This window comes from Puma concolor, chromosome D2 (assembly GCF_028749965.1).
Source record: "Puma concolor isolate L17-30 chromosome D2, mPumCon1.1.hap2, whole genome shotgun sequence".
NCBI classification, from domain to species: Eukaryota; Metazoa; Chordata; class Mammalia; order Carnivora; family Felidae; genus Puma; species Puma concolor.
This window is the reverse complement of record NC_141677.1, coordinates 2,848,952-2,865,402: the sequence shown is the minus strand read 5'-3', so window position 1 is coordinate 2,865,402 and position 16,451 is coordinate 2,848,952. Positions and strand designations below refer to the sequence as shown.

General features: G+C 38.6%; 1 protein-coding gene across 13 annotated transcripts in view; it reads right to left on the bottom strand.

Moving 5' to 3' along the window:
* The window catches only part of PCDH15 (protocadherin related 15), a 1,260,230-nt gene that overhangs the window by 891,996 nt on the left and 351,783 nt on the right, over positions 1–16,451 (bottom strand). The window contains exon 1 of one of the 13 annotated variants that reach the window (XM_086679476.1): positions 13,994–15,990. The exons of the other annotated variants lie outside the window; for them this stretch is intronic. The gene's annotated coding sequence lies outside the window, so the exon portion shown is untranslated. Of the gene's footprint in view, positions 1–13,993; positions 15,991–16,451 lie in introns of those variants that run through there. 13 annotated transcript variants of the gene reach the window in all.

The window sequence follows — 16,451 nt, the reverse complement described above, 5'->3', positions numbered from 1 at the left end:
TAATGATGTCAGCTCCACCTCCCTGGTCCAAGCTCTGTATGACCACCTCTTCAGATTAGCTGCTTCATAGGTATCCTCTACCGTTGCCATTCCGAGTTCATTGACAACACGGTGTCTATAGGAATTCTACATAAGCAAGTCAGATCACACAACTCTAATTCATATCAACAAACTATAACAGGATTTAGTCCTCACAAAGTCTGTAACTAACTAGTATCCTTCTCTCCCCTTGGCTCATTTTAATCAAATCATGCTAATTTTGATGTTCTCCAACATGCCATGCATATGTCTTTCTCAGGACTTTGCATTTGTTCTTCCCTTTTCCTAGAAAGTTCTAACTCCAGAAACACACCTAGCTTAACCGCTTACCTTCTTCAAGCCTCTGTTCAAACGTCACCTCACTGGAAAAGTCTCACCTGATTTCAGTATTTTTTTTTTTAATGTTTATTTATTTTTTGAGACAGAGAGAGACAGAGCATGAACGGGGGAGGGTCAGAGAGAGAGGGAGACACAGAATCGGAAGCAGGCTCCAGGCTCCAGCTGTCAGCACAGAGCCTGATGCGGGGCTCAAACCCACGGACCACGACATCATGACCCGAGCCGAAGTCGGACACTCAACTGACTGAGCCACCCAGGTGCCCCATGATTTCAGTATTTTAAGTAGCATTTCCACTTACCACACTTTATTTCCTTTATCTGCTCTGCTTTTCTTTGAATCATATGATCTACTACATATTTCAGTTGGTAATTTGTCTATCACTTCACATCAGACCCAGAGTTGTATGTAAACTTTGTTTGGACTATTTTTGCATATTTTTTCAGTGTTATATAATCAAACTTAATACCTGTTACACAGCAAATGCTGAATAGAGATGGTTTGTATTAAGAAAATGAATATTTCTTCACAGAATGTATACGAAATGCGGGGTGTTTGGCATTATGCTGTTTTTTAATGGGATAACAAGTCTAAATCCGAACTATTTATCACAGATTGGTTTATGGTGTTGCAGTAAGATATTGCAATTCAGTGCTCCCCCACACTGGCTAACTGGGAAGCAGGATAGAATACTTAGGCAGTTAAACTCACTGGGCTTCAGTATTCTAACTGGGAAAAGAGAGAAGATAATGGTATTCCCTTCATGGTCTTATTTAGAGTTTTAAATGTAAAACACAAAACACATTGCTTGAGGTATGTAAGTTTAAATCATTAATCAGAAGCTCATTACCACTACTGGTGATAAAGAAACTTTTACATGAAAAGGCCATCAAATGAACTAGAAAGAAGATGGAATCAAACCCTCAGCTCTCAAGTCCTATTTTTCTCCAGGAATTCCAAGAGATAATACAACAGCTGTCAAGAAATCAAGAATCATTTCTGAGAGTTCTTCCATTATAACAGAATACTACTTGTATAAAAAGTGCACTTCTATTGATGTAAAGAATACAATGATTACCTTAATTAATAAAGCTAAATCACCAGTTACCTAAATAACTTCCATTTAGATAATGTTTTTATTTAAAACATGAAGCATGACTAAAAATCATCAAAATCGATGATACGTACAATGCAATATTTCTTAGCATGGGTGCAAATGAGCTGACAAAAGATTACTGAGTATGTAACTTATATTTAAGAATTTTGAGTTTAAATTTTGAAAACTTATTTCATTTGCTCAATAACTTAAGTGTTCTCCATCTCATAGAAATGAAATAATGTATAGTATGTATTTATTTGGAACCGTTTGAATGGGATATTTAAATTTTCTAATATTTATTTATTTTTGAGAGACTGAGAGAATGTGCAGGGGAGGGGCAGAAAGAGAGGGAGAGAGAGAATCCAAAGCAGGTTTTGTGCGGTCAGCACAAAGCCTGAAGTGAGGCTCACTCACGAAACTATGAGATCATGATCTGAGACACCCAGGCGCCACTAAATGGGATATTTATTATTATTAGTAGTAGTAGTATTTTTATTTTTGAGAAAGAGAGTGAGGAGAGGGACAGAGAGGGTGACACAGAATCCAAAGCAGACTCCAGAATCTGAGCTATTAGCACAGAGCGTGGCTCGGGACTCAAGGTCACGATCTGTGAGATTATAACCTCAGATGAAGTTAGACACTTAACTGACTGAACCACCCCAGGCACCCCTGAATGGGATATTTTATTTATTTTTTATTTTTTTAACATTTATTTATTTTTGAGACAGGGAGAGACAGAGCATGAACGGGGGAGGGTCAGAGAGAGGGAGACACAGAATCCAAAACGGGCTCCAGGCTCTGAGCTGTCAGCACAGAGCCCGATGCGGGACTCGGGGCTCGAACTCACAGACCGCGAGATCATGACCTGAACCGAAGTCGGACACCTAACCGACTGAGCCATCCAGGTGCCAAGCATTGAATGGGATATTTTAAAAGGTAATAATATCTTACTGAGATTGGCAGATGTTGCTTGTAACCGATTTTTTATTGCCATTACAACAAATTACCAAACACTAAGTGTCTTAAGAAACATATTACTAATTATATCACAATTCTGGAGGTCAGAGGTTTGGGTTGGATTTGCTGATTTCTCTGCTCTGGGTTTCCCAAGGCTGAAAGTAAGGTGTTGGCCAGCAGGGCTCCTGAGAGGAAGTCTTGAAGAATCTACTGTCTGGCTGTTCTGGACAGAACTCAGCTTCTTGTTGTAAAAATGTAGTGTGCTTGCTTGCCGGCCTTCACTGGCACCACCCATACCTTCCCGAGGCTCTTTCCCATCACTGCCTGCGCCTGTCCTCCATCTCAAAGCAGGCATGTTCAGTCCTCTGGGTACCTGGGATCCCTCTGGCTTCTCCTGCTGCCACAACTCTCACAGCTCCCGCCAGAGAGACCGCTCTTCTTTTAAGGGGTCCTGTGATTAGTTTGACCAAACCAAGACAAGACAAAATAAGCTCCCTACCTTGAGGTCTCTAACAAGAATTCCACCTGCAAAATTCCTTTTTCCATGGAAGGTTCATAGATGCAAAATCCTGGGGTTTAAGGTGTGGCTATTTTGGAGGAGTGGGGACTGACGTTTTCTATCACACTGCTGCTTCCGATCTCGGGAACTGCAAACACTTCCAAAAGTGATGGGCTTCACGACAACTTCAAAAACATTAAAGTAAGAATGAACTCTGACTGGGGTGCCTGGTTGGCTCAGTCAGTTGAGAGTCCGACTTCGGCTCAGGTCATGATCTCATGGTTTGTGAGTTTGAGCCCTGCGTCAGGCTCTGTGCTGACAGCTCAGGGCCCAGAGCTTGCTTTGGATTCTGTGTCTCCCTCTCTTTCTGCCCTCCCGTTCTTGCACACTCTTTGTAACTCAAAAATATAAACATTAAAAAAAATTTAAAAAAAAGAATGAACACTGACCCATTCTATCATTAACCTGCTCTTCTCTTCTGTATTCTTTGTCTGCTTATCAATTAAAAATATATCATTGTAAGTCTCTTCAAATGATTTCTGCCTACTGAATTTAAGGACAAACATTTCTGTGTTGGTAATTCTATTAAGTTAAGAGCAAATCAGGGTCGACTGAGTGGCTCAGTCAGTTAAGCATCCAACCCTTGATTTAAACTCAAGTCATGATCTCATGGTTTGTGGGATTGAGCCCCGAGTCGGGCTCTGTGCTAATACGGCCCAGTGAGTGCCTACTTGGGATTCTCTCTCCTGCCCTCTCTCTTATGCTCTCCCTGCTTGTGCACACATGTGTTCTCTCTCTTCCAGAATAAATAAACTTAAAAAAAGAGCACTACAGGTTGATTTAAACTGAATTACTTTTGTATTGTTGACTGCATACGATGAAAATCACACCAATGAAACTGGAGAATTTTGTCAGTAGACTCTATTATTTTCTCAATAATTAAGTATGATTCTGCATTGCTCCCAAAGGAGTACATAAAGGAAACCATAAAAATATAATTTTCAGAGAAGTGAAATATATTAAATATATGGGTAAATTATATAAATTAAAAATAATCTTTATTATTGAGAATTATTATTTTATGAACTTAAATTAAAATATAAATTAGGAGTATGATACTTGAATTAATTTTCTTTGAAGATGTAATCATATAATCTATTTATTAATCTACTATAGAGTTTTACTTTTCAGTTCTTACTGAACATATACTGCAATTTGCTCTGATTTATGAAACGAGCAATGATTAGAAACAAAATATTCCCAATGGAGTAATAGCTTATCAAGGTTTTGGAAAGAATGTACATTCTAAAACATCCTAAAAAATAATTCATTCAGTTTCCAATGTGAAATATCACATTGTCTATTAAAAACAAATAATTTAAAATATTTTCTTGGGCTCCTGGGTGGCTCAGTCGGTTAAGTATCTGACTCTTGATTTCGGCTCAGGTTCATGAGTTTGAGCCCCATGTTGGGCTCTGGGCTTACAGCATGGAACATGTTAAGATTCTCTTTCTCTCTCCCTTTGCCCTTCTCTCCGACTCATGTGTGCTTTCTCTCTAAAATAAAAAAAATAGAATAAAATGTTTTCTTTAAAAATCTAATTTTAAGATTTTATTATTTTTATTTCTTTATGCTAAAGTTCTCACAGTTTCTGTATCTTGCCAAGTATCAAGTATAAATTAGGAAAGAATCCTATTGTGAAGGCATCTGTCCAGGTCTTGACCCTGCTTAGACATTCCCAGATTAACCGAGGCACATCCGTAATGGAGGGACTACATTTGGCTTTTATTTTAAAACCATTTTAGGGCTATATTCTGGATTATACTTGGACTCTATTTTCTCATGCTACCAAAAAATATAAAGGCTTTTTTTTAAATAAAATGAGGACTAATTTGCCTAGAATCACTTTTGAAATGCCACACTTTATTTTTTAGTAGTTTTTACTGTTCTGTTGTAGTTGAATGCAGAGATGATATATGGTTATTCAAGTTAAACTGGAATTCATGAGAAGAAAATATCATGCATGCATATGGGAAATTCAAAATGTCAAACGTCATCTTTCCTCTGGTAGAACTTATAAATAACTTGTGGCACGTCAAATTGGCAATAATTCTAGCATTACTATTGGTATTTGTATTTAATAAATTGAACATCACATACAACTTACTACTAGGCCGCATTAACTATGCCTCAAAAATATAATTTCAGGTGCACATAAAAAGTGCAATAGAAAAGAAAATGGAAAACACTAATTTACATATGTTACACAATATCAATGTATGGAATTTGTAATTCAAAGAATCCTAATTTTAATAGAATTTCAGTGGCTATCTGGTAAAACTCAAATGCCAGAAATCATTTTCTACAAGAGCCTGAGTCTCTCAATCATCAAAATGAAAGAAGCATTTTACGTTTCCAGAAATACGTGTGTATGTTTATAGAATTTTGATAATATGTTTAAAAAAACACGGCAAATATGTTTTGAAACAAACAAGAGTAGATTGGATTTATTAATGTGACATATAGAGTGTACTTCCTTAGCAGTAGAAGCGGGATGACCCTCTCTAGCACGCAGAACTGTTAGTTTTGGGGAACAAGCGGAAAATAAGCTAAGAGCAGACATGGCAGTCTATGTCTGAAAGTTTGATTAAATATGTGCCAATCCTTAATAATTGCTATGAAAAGCCAGCAGTACCCTATTAAAATTTCTGTGTTCCAAGATTGGGTTTTATACCACTGGAGGCAAACTACTGAACTATTCATCATATCAAAACCTCTACAGGGAAGAGACAGAGTGTTCTTAGCTATCAAATCGTATGCAAGTCCACAAATATAAAGAAAGTCAATTTTTTAGCATCTATTCTCATTCCTGACCTTTAAATCAATCTGATACACCCACACGGATAAGTTTCAGAAACTCAAAAGAAAATGCACTGAACACAGAGGACAATCCTTACTTCTTTTTCACATGGTCCCACGCAATTAGGTTCCTGAAACAATTCTCACTCTTCACCCTAACTCCAGTTTATGACAGTCTCATTTTAGACGTGGTCTTTGTTTTTGGGTCCTTTGGGTTGGGCTCTGGATCTAGGCAAAGGTCTGGGTTTAGACCTCACCCCTGACACTTAATAGCAATGGAAACTAAGGCAAGTTGCTTGTCCTCTCTGGGCCTGGGTTTTCTCCTTTGCAAAATAATCATAATAGCTTCAACAATAATGGCTGTTAGTATTTACCAAGTGAATGACCATCAATGTATCTTAATCCATAAATCTCCCCATCTTAGAGTTCAGAAAGCTGAGAGGATTCAAAGGTCAAAACACAGGGGCGCCTGGGTGGCGCAGTCGGTTAAGCGTCCGACTTCAGCCAGGTCACGATCTCGCCGTCCGTGAGTTCGAGCCCCGCGTCGGGCTCTGGGCTGATGGCTCAGAGCCTGGAGCCTGTTTCTGATTCTGTGTCTCCCTCTCTCTCTGCCCCTCCCCCGTTCATGCTCTGTCTCTCTCTGTCCCAAAAAAATAAATAAACGTTAAAAAAAAAAAAAAATTAAAAAAAAAAAAAACAAAGGTCAAAACACAGTTCAAAGACTCAAATCCATGTGTTTGGGGTAATACATCCTACTTACAGGGGTTGTTCAGAGTTGAAACAATGATAAAGCCTTAAAAAACACATTGCCTTGGGGCGCCTGGGTGGCGCAGTCGGTTAAGCGTCCGACTTCAGCCAGGTCACGATCTCGCGGTCCGTGAGTTCGAGCCCCGCGTCAGGCTCTGGGCTGATGGCTCAGAGCCTGGAGCCTGTTTCCGATTCTGTGTCTCCCTCTCTCTCTGCCTCTCCCCCGTTCATGCTCTGTCTCTCTCTGTCCCAAAAATAAATAAATGTTGAAAAAAAATTAAAAAAAAAAAAAACACATTGCCTTACCTCAGTCCCTTAAAAGTTCTCAATAAAAGTAAGTGCCGGGTACATGATTCAGTTCTCAGTTCATATTAACTCTTGTCATTCTGGCAATGAACGGGAGCAGGATTCCTGTATTTCTATCGGTGGAGTTTGCAACATAAGTCCGTCTTGTCCAGCTGCCCAAGTCCAGTTTCGTGCCTGGCACTCCCTTCCTCACTCTGGCCACCCATCCCGGGGCCCGTGGTAGTTCTGCACCAGCCAGGAGAGAGGGTGCTGGGATGGACATTCATATGGAGCAGGGAAACCTTTCTCTCTTAATAGGAACATTGGGAATTCTTTTGGCCTTCATGAGAAAATTCTCAACTCTACACCACAGGTTAAAAAAAAAAAAAAAGTAAGTAGAAATCAGGTACCCACACACATTACCGAGATTTCTAACATCTTAGTTAAACTTCGCACTGCAGTTAATCCCATAATCACACAGGGAAATAATCCATAATGCCATGTCTCAAAGTCATTAGAATGACATCACCTTGCTATTTTTAAAGGAGATTGCACAAAGTACATAAGCCTATGTGTGATCTGCAGCGTGCATCAGCAAGTATGACTAGCAAGAGGTACTCCATTTTATCTCTAAACTAATAGAATTCTGCTCAAATTGGGCATAAACTACATTGTTTTATCATTGCTTAAAAAGTCACGTATGCATTTCTGTTAAGTACGTATGCAAAGTAAACTTTACATAATGCTTATTCTTTGTGTTATTTTGGTTAAAATGTTAAATGCTTCTTAAGGTTTAAAAGCATATGCATGTAGGGGTGCCTGGGTGGCTTAGTCGGTCAAGCTTCTGACTTCAGCTCAGGTCGTGATCTCATGGTCCATGAGTTCGAGTCCCGCGTCGGGCTCTGTGCTGACAGCTCAGAGCCTGGCCCCTGCTTTGGTTCTGTGTCTCTCTCTCTTTCTCTGCCCCTCCCCTGCTCGCAATCTGTGTCTCTCCATCTCTCAAAAATAAAAATTGAAATTTTTTTTAAAAAATACGAAAAAGTATATGCATGCAATATAAATGATCATGTTTTATTATTTGTAACAGTCAACTTTGTGAACTCGGAGCTGTCCTCAGCTCTTGTCTGATCTGTGATACAAGACGAAATTATAAATTCTTTGCATTCCCTTGTTCTCTGGACTTATCCTGTATGTTATCATTTTTATACATGGTTGAAATTAAAGTTAAAAGTTATGACACACTGTGATATCCCCTTGCAATTTTTTTTTTATTTTAATGAGAACTACAAAGAAGAGATTCTCGTGTGTGTGTGTGTGTGTGTGTGTGTGTGTGCGCGCGCACGCGCGAGTTTGAGGGATTAATGAAGAGGCTTTAATTAAGCAGTCTTGGGGAAACTGTTTTAAAATAGCAACTCAACTGAACCAAGTAAACTAGGTTAAAAACATTCAGAAAACTATTATATAAGCCGTTAGTGTGCTCCTCAGCCAATTGCCTTTTATGTCTGACCTGTGATTTTTAACTGTAGCTGAAATATGGCATGTAATTGCATAAAAACCCACCCATCCATTTATTGAACAATTATCAAGTATCTAAAACAAGTTTATGTTCCAGTTGGAAGACAAAGAATAACAACAGATTTCTTTTGCTTTTATTCAAATCATTATCAAGCATTTATAACATTTTACCTTCTTATTATACACCCTGTATCCAGGTTAAAGAAGTTTCAGCATTTTTATCAGGGGTTTTGGATATCTTTCTATTACAGCATTTATCAAACCATAAAAAAAAGCTATTTATTTTAGGTGTCTCTATACTTAGGAGGTCTTCAAGGATGGGGACCATAACACTCAGTGTGGTGTTAAGTCAGATGAACACCTTTTCTGTTTTTTTTTCCCCCTTGCCTTATTCTCTAAGATTTTACTTTCATGACCTTTTCTTTCCTATACCCCACAAGCCAAATGCAGCTTTCTTTGGTTTTTAACTTGAATTCCTTTTTAATGGTGGAACTTGAGTTAGGTAAGGGAGATTTGTTGAAAACAAAAACGTGTCCTTAAGTCAGCAAAACATTGTTCATTCTTTATACACCAATGATAAAAATGCCACTGATACTATTTCCTAGATTGAATTCACAGGGACCATATTACATTCTTACCGAGAGAAACGTTACGTTAGAGTGATAGTTCCTTACCATCCCTGGTTATTATTTGATTTGACTTCTTCAAAATCTCCTTCAACAGCTCAAACATAATGTAGTTTCCTAAATCAAACTACAGCCATATCACAGTTGCTGTGCATACATGTAGGAAGTATGTTTCATGTAATTTTTTTTTCTGATTAGATGACTCTTCAACATATGTGCAAATAATGTTCCAGAACAAGTTGTGTAATGCATGGTATTGATCATAATCTACACTTGTAATCTTTGTAATCTATAGATTCTAATATGGAGATTCTAATAGTCTATATGATATTCTATATTGTAATATTCTAATATGCATTCTTATATTCTAATCTAATATTTATAATCTATATTTGTAATCTGTATTGGAAGTTGCATTTCTTCATATCTATACTGTGGCATTATAGGGTTTAGGTTAATAAATAGAACATATTTTCAGCTAAAAATCCTGAAGATTAGTGCCTGCAAGGTCAGATACAATGTAAACACACTTTGAAAGACACTAACTTGGACTTCTGCTAACAGTGGACTAAATAATTTGCATAATCCTATCTTCTAAGAATCATTTGAAAAGCTGGACAGAACATTTAAAAAATATGCGTGAAGTCATCAAAATAGCAAAGAATTACCAGACTAGCATGTGAGGACCAGGAGTACAACAGAAATCTAGGGAAATGAGCTGCGTATTTTCAGACATTTTAATCCTGAGGATGTTTCCTGATCCCACAAGACCACTGAGAGGTTGAGAGGGTGAAGTGAGATGTACCATTGTTGTGGGTCCAAGGAGAAAAAGAAAAACTATAGTACATAGCCTGATAAACAAGAACTGATAAACTCTTTACTTTCACCAGGAATCAGAAAGTACACATCCACAAAGTAGAACGAACCAGACGTATAAATCCTTGTATATGGCTTGTTGCTGAGCTATTCATCCTATCAGTTGCAGAAATTGAATGGATGTGATCCTGGGTTGCCAGGGTCCTCATTTGACTGGCAGAAGCAAATGAAATTCCTCACTGGAGCTAAAGTTCATTTTCCTAAGCTTAAAATTATCTCTACAATTGTTTCACAATTATTATGTCACACACACATGCACAAATCAGGTGCATGAGGAAAATATACACCATAACAAAAATAAACAGAGATCATCAGAAATAGACCAACAGGTATAAATACTGGTCCGGGAAACACTTTCTGATACACAACACATCCTCCAATATAACCTCTATTTCAGAGTCGTCTTTATGAGGAAACTAAGTGGTAATTATTGGTGTGACAGACAAATGGCCTGAGCAAATCGACACGAAGATGAGACTCTAAAGTTGGTTTGGCTGCTGCCCAGCAGGCAGTGAGGACCCTGTCACTGGTCACTGGGGTGTGTCTACTACAGAGAAGCGTGGAACAAGGGAGCTGGTGACTGGGGTGTGCCCACTACAGAGAACTGTGGACCAGGGATGCTTGTGACTGTCAGGCTTTCACTGGTGGCAGTAGAGTGACACAGGGTCCTAGTGGATGGAAGAGCCCTGGGAGGCGGCACATACCAAGTGTCTGGAAATACAAGAACACTGAAATGGAATGGTTCTTGCTGAGGCAACAGGTGCTTTGAGAAACACAAGAGCAGGCTGACGGTGATTCATTATCCACTGTAGACTAACACCTCCTGATAGCAGGTAAAGAAGAAGTAAAGAAAGGTAAAGACCAGAAGAAGGATTTAATCTGAAAACTCCAGAATGCCAGAGCGGGTCACACGGGAAACCTAGATACTCTGCTACAGCCAGGGCAGGGCTCTGGCTGGGAAAAGACGCAACTTGGAGACGTGGTATGGAAACATTCCTTAATTTTAATTCCGCAGACTATCTGCATCATCAGGGCCTACACAGAACTCACTGCTCTCAATCAACCAAATGACTTGAAGACGAATGAAATTGCTGTATAGAAGAGATCAGATTTCTGAGAATAGTTTGTTCCTCTAGGGGGGCCAAGTAGAATAAGAAAATATCTACCTTTAAGCACTGGTCGTAATCAAAGTTGCAAGTAATTCACATTGAGAGCTACAGGAAACAGGGAGAAAGATAACAGTGGATTCACATCGCCAGTGTCCACAGGGCACACACGTACTGAACAGAATGGCAGACACGTTTGCCAACAGAATATGAATTGCATTTTTTTAAATCTCCAGAGGAAGATTTTTTTCTTTTTTACCAAGCATATGTAATCGAACTTTTTTAAGCTAAAAGATGCTTGTAGCATCTATAGGAATGTTTCTCAGAACATGGTGGCCGATGCCGTAATGAAGTTTTCTCATTCTTATGTTTACTCACCCTTATGAACAGTCATGACAAGGGAATCAGCATCCTTTGTGGGCTCACCTCAGCAGTCTGTGCATCCTGACACCAGAACAGAGAAACTCAATCACTGCGATTTTCTTATGGGCCGGATGCTATGGTGCAACCTGGGATCCGTACTTGTGGTATATTCATAGTACACATCAATACAAAAAAGCATGAAAAAGCAGTTTCCGTAGAGAACTCATTCTGGTGAAGGCAACAGTGGATACATCCGCCCTTGGGGAAACAGATGTGACACGAGTGCCCAAGAATCAGCAGGCGTCCTGTGGCATCTGTATCCCTCAATGATATTTTCTTCCTGTATGATCTCATTAGTGTGAAATGTATTGTTTGCAACTGAGAACACTGATAGACATCATCTTTCTCTTATTCTGACAATATCTATCTTGAATTCCTTAGCAGACACTTTTTTTTTTTTCTTTTCCTGTATGGGTCTCTACGATGGGTTTGCTTGTCAGATGAAAGGCAACACTCAAAGTCCCTGCGGTCCAACATTACGATCAATATACATATGTAGCTTTTTATGTTGTTAGGTAACATTAAATTAAGTTCAAATCAATTTCTTCGGTCGCATCAGACACATGTTAAGAGCTGAACACCCACATGTGGCTGGCAGCTATCATATTTGGCGATGCGGAAACAGAACGTTTCTATCACTGAAGAAAGTTCTATTGGACAGCCTGCTCTAAGGCACAATGTGACTAGATCGCACATGCCTGCATTTAGATTAGAGAAGCCTTTGTTAATGGATTGATTGATTCTATTAACGGTTTCAAGTTGTAACCTTGATACCATGAGATATTACATTCATCCTTCACTCCATTGTTCTATCTGATTTTGCCGGTAAGGTTACAAGTGATCAAATTAGAGGCAGCGCTCACTTCATTTCAGAGTAACAAAAATCAAATCTCATTAGCACTCATTACCAAACACTGAGGGCTTCCTCCGAGCAACATCCTCGTGAATGATGTTATTCTCTATTAGAAAATCTACATGCTGACATTAAAAGGCTCATCCTGTTCAGAAGATACGTCTGGCTTACGTTCGAGTGTTCAGTTGGGTCCAGGGATGCCTGGTAAGGTGTGCATTTACTGCTGTCACCTGCCTCACGTGGACGTCTCTTCCTTTTGCTAATGGTGCCCCAATTTTGAAATCTCCCCTGATATATATACAGCCTTGGTGTTTCTGTCAATCAAAATGATCTACCCACCCTCCCCCGGCCTAGTGCTTGACTTTGGAAGCAAGGTAACCAACTGCGTTATGTTGCAAGAATTTATAACAAGGAGCAAAATTGAGTCGAATTAGTTTACACAAGAGCAGTTACTTGAAACAAAACCTCCTTAGTTCCTCCTCTCTAGACCCTAGGACTGTTCTCATTCGGTTCTTCCTGAAATTTGATTGTTTCATCTTTCTTTGAAAAAAATGTCTTCCTATAAGCTTCTAATGACTTAAAAACAAAACAGTTTCTAAGATAACCAGTTGGTTTATGGGAAATTGTTTAGCGTGGGAAGGAATGCCACGTATCAATATCAGAACGTACGTAGGATGTACACTTGACATCCTCAAGTGCCATCCACACCCCTCGCCCCTCACCACAACAGCTTCACACACTACTGACCCACCACTCATGGCCTAGATGTGGACTCCGAATTCAGCCACCCAGGGGTGATCTCACCACCGTGGTTCTGCCCACTTCGGCCAGAATATTGCTTTCCTCTCCCCACAGTTGTCAGACGTTTGAAGCTCCATTTCCATCTGTGAGTGCTATTAGAGATGTTGGCAAAGAGAACAGAGAAGAGAAACTACTACTTTCAAGAGATTTAACCTTGTCAAATCTGTTGGAGACTTAAAGAAACCATGTGGTAGGGCACCTGGGTGGATCAGTCGGTTGGGCATCTGACTTCTGCTCAGGTCATGATCTTGCGGTTTGTGGGTTCGAGCCCTGTGTTGGGCTCTGTGCTGACAGCTCAGAGACTGGAGCCTGCTTCGGATTCTGTGTCCCTCTCTCTCTCTGCCCCTCCCTCGCTCATGCACTCTCTCTCTCTCTCTCTCTCTCAAGAATAAAACATTAAATAAAATAAAATAAAATAAAATAAAATAAAATAAAATAAAATAAAATGAAACCATGTTGTAAAAGTGATCAATTTGGAAACACAACAAAAAACAAAAAACAACAACAAAAGCATATATTTGACTCATGTTTTCTATGTCAGCATTTAATCTAATACCTTTAAGCTACACACTGGACTATATATTTTCCTGAATGATCTCTTCAGGGTTATTGTCGTAAGACAAATCTCTAAAACCTGATGGTTTAAATTAATCAGGATTCACTGATAAATAATAGGGCTTAGTTGCTAAGTGAATTTTACCAATAGGCTTGAATTGGTTCAGATACTACAAAAAATCTGGTATGTCAACAATAATCCCATGAACTCAAAAGGGTTTAGAGCTTAAGAAAATCGCCAACATGAAACAGCACCAAGAAAGCAGGCATTCATTTTGATCAATACAAATTAAGCATAATTATCAAATTTGGTAGACTGATATTTAAACACACTATAAGGAAGGCCAGTTGAAGTCTGATTTAAATTCATACATCCATCTGAAATAGTTTATAAAATGCAGCTTCTATTTACTTACACATGTAGACTGGTCTGTATCACCATTTGAATAGAAATTAATAAGCGAAAAGTAGCCATGTGAATTCAAGCAGAATCATGTCTAAAAATCCTCCCTGTAGAACCACACTGCAAAAGACAGAGGGTTTGAATGCTGCAAATTAGGTATTTGGTGGGATTAGTGTCAGCTGTTAAATATAAAACATCTAATAGGAAATGTGACCCGTCAGTCTACTCAGAGAGCATGTTCTCTTCCCTGGTTCATAAGAGATATGTGAGGAACATAGAAAGGAATAGAAATTTAAGAACCTCAGAGCAATGAAACATCCAACATGTTTTTATTGCCACAAAGAATATAAATTTAATTTGCCTTTTTTAATTTATCAGCCTTTCAGCTGTATTCCAAAGCTTAAGGAAGTTTATTTAGGAAGAGACATTAAGTGCACATTTTCACGTACGCTTTGTTCTTTGTAATGTCCAAGTTTGAGCACCTTTTTTTAACTTTATTAATTTATGTTGAGATGGAAGGGAAGGACAGAGAGAGAGAAGGAGAGAGAGAATCCCAAGCAGCCTCCACAGTGTCAGGGCAGAGTTCAACACGGGGCTCAAACTCATGAACCAGGAGATCGTGGCCTGAGCCAAAACCAAGAGTCCAACACTTAACCAACTGAGCTGCCCAGGCGCCCCAGCATTTTTCTAATAATTAAAGATTTACTTCCTGAATAAGTAATTTAAAACAACCCTTGTATTGTAGCTATGATGATGACTTAGTGTAGTGTAGCTATAGCTTATATAATTGTATAATACCAAACATATAATGCAGTTATAAATTTAGACATATTGTCTCAGAGAAACCAGATAAAAATGAGCCATGGATTACAATAAAAATGTACACAAATTCCCAGTGCTCCCAATTATATTTTTTCCTCATGATTAATACTGTGGTCATCAGTGATGTGGGCGGTCAAAAAATTAAATGAAAGAAAGTCTTAATTTCACATCTTCACAAAGCAGGTACAGGGAGGGGCACTTTGATGGCTCAGCCGGATGAGTATCTGACTCTTGATTTCGGCTCAGGTCATGCATGATCTCACTGTTCTTGAGTTCAAGCCCCAAAGCCCCGCGTTGGGCTCTCTGCAATCAGGACAACCTGCTTGGGATCCTCTGTCTCCCTATCTCCCTTGGCCCCTCCCCGGCTGGCATGTGCTCTCTCTCTCTCAAAAATAAAATAAAACATTAAAAAAAGTTAAAACAAAAAACAAAACCCAAAGCAGGTACAGTGAACATCCAGGCCCCAAGACTGGGCTGCGGGCCCCTTGCTCTATGTTGTCATTCATCACCCATGTCTGCAGAAGCAGGCTCATTTTCAGTGTCATGTTAGGAAGGGAGAAATCTAGTTAAATCTAACTATGCGTGCTTTGGAGGCGGCAGAGATAAATTGTCATATTTTCACACAGGGACTTGTTTCCAGCACTTCTTGCTTTTCTATAAATATGTTAAATGACTATGAATAAGTCAATGATTTGTCCTTCTCACCCCCCCCTTAAAGACACTATTTTTCAAAGTTCTTGATTGCTTCTAGTTGTTTTTATTTTTATCATTTTCAAAAATATCAAGAAAATATCAAGTAATGCTGTCAAATTAATCTGGATGGAAAAAAAAATCTAGTGGCCTCATACAATAAGAATAAGCTGATTTCTTACGGAGTCAGCTTTGTGACTAAGACCCAAATCTTTTCTCTGGCAATCTGTTGCTTAACACCTGCTGCTTACCACTTCATAAAAGTCAAGTCTAAATGAACTGGCATTCTTCATAGTGCTGCAAATTCATTACTGTCATAATCATTAAGGGCAGTAAAAACAATCAGGGTTTACTATAAACTGACAGATTGAAATCTAGAATGAATGAGCTTATATGAATCTATTATACCATGGAACTAAATACAAAGGAAAAACAAGCATCACACATTGTAAATACACTTTTCTCCAGGAGTAAACCCACACACACAGGCATACATAATTATACACACATACAAATTAATGTTAAAAGAAACCTATGTTTAGCAAACCCTATATACTCAAGTTCATCAGTAGCTAGTTATTCCAGACGGTATTACTTACTAAGCCTCAGAGAGCATTATTTTCATTTAAATTCCACTAGTAGGCAAAACTTAAATGTCAAAACTTAGCACAGTGTTTAATGAGTGAATAAATATTAGAAACCATAGCTCTTGAAATCTTAGGTAAGTCATTATTAGGGGCTTACTACTTTAAGTTTCTGACATTTACTCCTTTTTATCATATAAGTTTTATTTCTTATTAAAGATTCGCCTGCTTTGAAGATAATCTACTTAAGAAAAAAATACTGTTTTTTTTTCTCTTTGAGCTTTACTTAAACACAAACATCACATTCATAATGTGCTTTTCAAAGCAACTGGACTGAGTCATCTTGATGTGTTATGAAACCCTAAATGCAATTTA